Source organism: Conger conger, chromosome 18 (assembly GCF_963514075.1).
Source record: "Conger conger chromosome 18, fConCon1.1, whole genome shotgun sequence".
NCBI lineage: Eukaryota > Metazoa > Chordata > Actinopteri > Anguilliformes > Congridae > Conger > Conger conger.
The window spans coordinates 25,631,088-25,633,587 of NC_083777.1; the positions used below are offsets into that span (position 1 = coordinate 25,631,088).

At 42.2% G+C, this 2,500-nt stretch overlaps 1 protein-coding gene across 1 annotated transcript in view; it reads left to right on the forward strand.

Moving 5' to 3' along the window:
- Positions 1 to 2,500, forward strand: part of plekhh2 (pleckstrin homology domain containing, family H (with MyTH4 domain) member 2) — a 38,002-nt gene that overhangs the window by 23,212 nt on the left and 12,290 nt on the right. The window lies entirely within an intron of this gene.

Here is a 2,500-nt window from a genome sequence, read left to right on the forward strand (position 1 = left end):
TGCCACACACGCAAGTGGAACTTTTCCAGTTAACGGACATTTTTCCTGCTGCACTCCGTAGCATTAGCTGTGTGTCCCCTCACCCCTGTAGCTGTGAAATGGCCCTATCTCAGGTGACAGAGCCACATATACACACTTATATACACACACACACACACTTATTTTTTATTTTTATTTTTATTTTTTTATTTGACCTTTATTTATACAGGGAAGTCCCTTGAGAGCAAGCTCTCATTTTCAAGGGTGCCCTGTTTACAAAAAACATATATAAAAGATACAGGTTGCAACAGACAAGATAAGAGCAGACAAAAAACAAGTTATAAAAAACAGATAATAAGTGATAAGACACTAAAAATCAGGTAAAACACGAGCAGTTCTCAATCATGGTACCCACGAGGAGCACTCTAAAAGAGTCTAGAGAAACAAAATGATCCAATTTTAGAGTGTCCTGGAGCCTATTCCACTTGTCCGGAGCATAGTGAGAAAAAGCAGACTTTCCATATTCCGTCCTCACCCGCGGAATGAGCAATCTGATGTGTGACTGCGAGCGTGTTCGGCATCTCATAGAGTTGTGAATGAGGAGCGAGGATAAATACGATGGGAGTTTACCAATTAGAGCTTTATAGATGAATAGAAGCGAATGTAGCTCTCTTCATGCAGTTAGGGACGACCAACGCAATTTTTCGTACAAAACACATCGGTGAGTAAGAAAACCATCACCCGTTACAAAGCGCAGGGCACTATGATACACAGCATCAAGCAGCTTCAAAATGGCAGGAGAAGCATGCATATACACAATATCACCATAATCAAAAACAGACAAAATTTGGGACTGAACAACGGATTTCCTGGTTTGAAGAGAAAAACAGGATTTATTCCTGTAAAGAAAGCCAATTTTAACCCTCAGCTTCTTTATAAGATGTTCAATATGTGTGCGAAAAGAGAGCTTGGTATCCAGCCAAATACCCAGATATTTAAATGAGTCAACGCAATTAATTAGTTCTCCCTGCAGAGAGTGGAGAGAAAGGCTATTGTTAACAATTGACGATCGAGAGAAAAACATCCATTTAGTTTTGTTTGAGTTTAAGACTAATTTGAGATCATGCAGAGATCGTTGGAATGTGTCGAAGGCTGACTGCAGGCTTGCAGCTGCCTGAGCTGGGGTGGGACCAAAGCAATAAATTATTGTATCGTCCGCATAATAATGGACATTAGTGTGTACAGAAGGGAAACGAATATTATTTATATAAAGAGTGAATAAAATTGGACCAGTAATGGACCCTTGTGGGACACCCTTAACAACAGATAAAGAGCTGGATCTAAGATTGCCAGCAACAACTGACTGCTTTCTCCCAGACAAGTAGTTAGAGAACCAACTAAGAGAAAGGTCATCCAGGCCAATGGAAGCTAACATACTTAACAAAATACCATGATCAACAGTGTCGAAGGCCTTAGACAGGTCGACAAAGAGGGCAGCACAATGTTGGCGATTATCAAGACCATTCACAATATCATTAATGACGAGGGAAGTGGCAGTAACAGTGCTATGACCGGGTCTGAATCCTGATTGGTGTGAGTGTAGGATATTGTATGCGTCTAAAAAAGCCTGCAGCTGTTCAATTGCCAGGGTTTCTAAAACCTTAGCTAGGCAGCACAGTCTAGAGATGGGACGATAATTGTTTAGGTCACTGGTGTCACCCCCTTTAAGCAGGGGCACGACCTGCGCGGACTTCCAGACCGTTGGGATTTCACCGGAGATAAAAGTTAGATAAAAAATGTGAGCAAGCGGGGAGGCGACCAGGTGAGCACTGAGACGCAAAAGATATGGGGCTATGTCATCCTCACCCTTAGACTTTTTAATATTCAGATGGGAGAGTGCCATGAAAACTTCATAGTCACTAACCGGTCTAAAAGAGAATCTATTAGCAGGAGGGGGGGGGGACCGAAAGGTTTTCGGCCAATGACGGGTCATGGACGTGTCCCGGCGAGACCGTATTGGCTGATAGCCTATCAGATAGAAGGCCAGAAGCTACAAAATGTTGGTTAAATGCGTCGCACATTATTGATTTGTCTGAAATTACATCATTCTCATAGCTAATTTGAGGTGGGAGAGTAGAGGTGGATCCAGATTTAAGTGATTTTACAGTTTTCCAAAAACTGGCTGAGTTTCCTTGGGCATTTGCAAATTAAGATAAATAGAAATCAGATTTGGCTTTCCTGACTATACTAGTACTTTTATTCCGCATTTTCCTGAAATGTAACCAGTCTGTCGGATTACCAGTAGATCTGGCAGTAGTCCAGGTGGAGTCTCTGAGTTGAAGGGTTTCGATGACTTCCTCAGAGATCCAGGGACTAGAGCGATTTTTTACTCTGAGATTTTTATAAGGAGCATGCTTATTAGTGATGGAATTAAAAATATGGTGTGTCCCAGGCTCTGGTGGAATGTTCCAGTAACGCTGGGTGTTTGGGCTGCTGTGTTTGGCGATTCGTTTCGCTGATG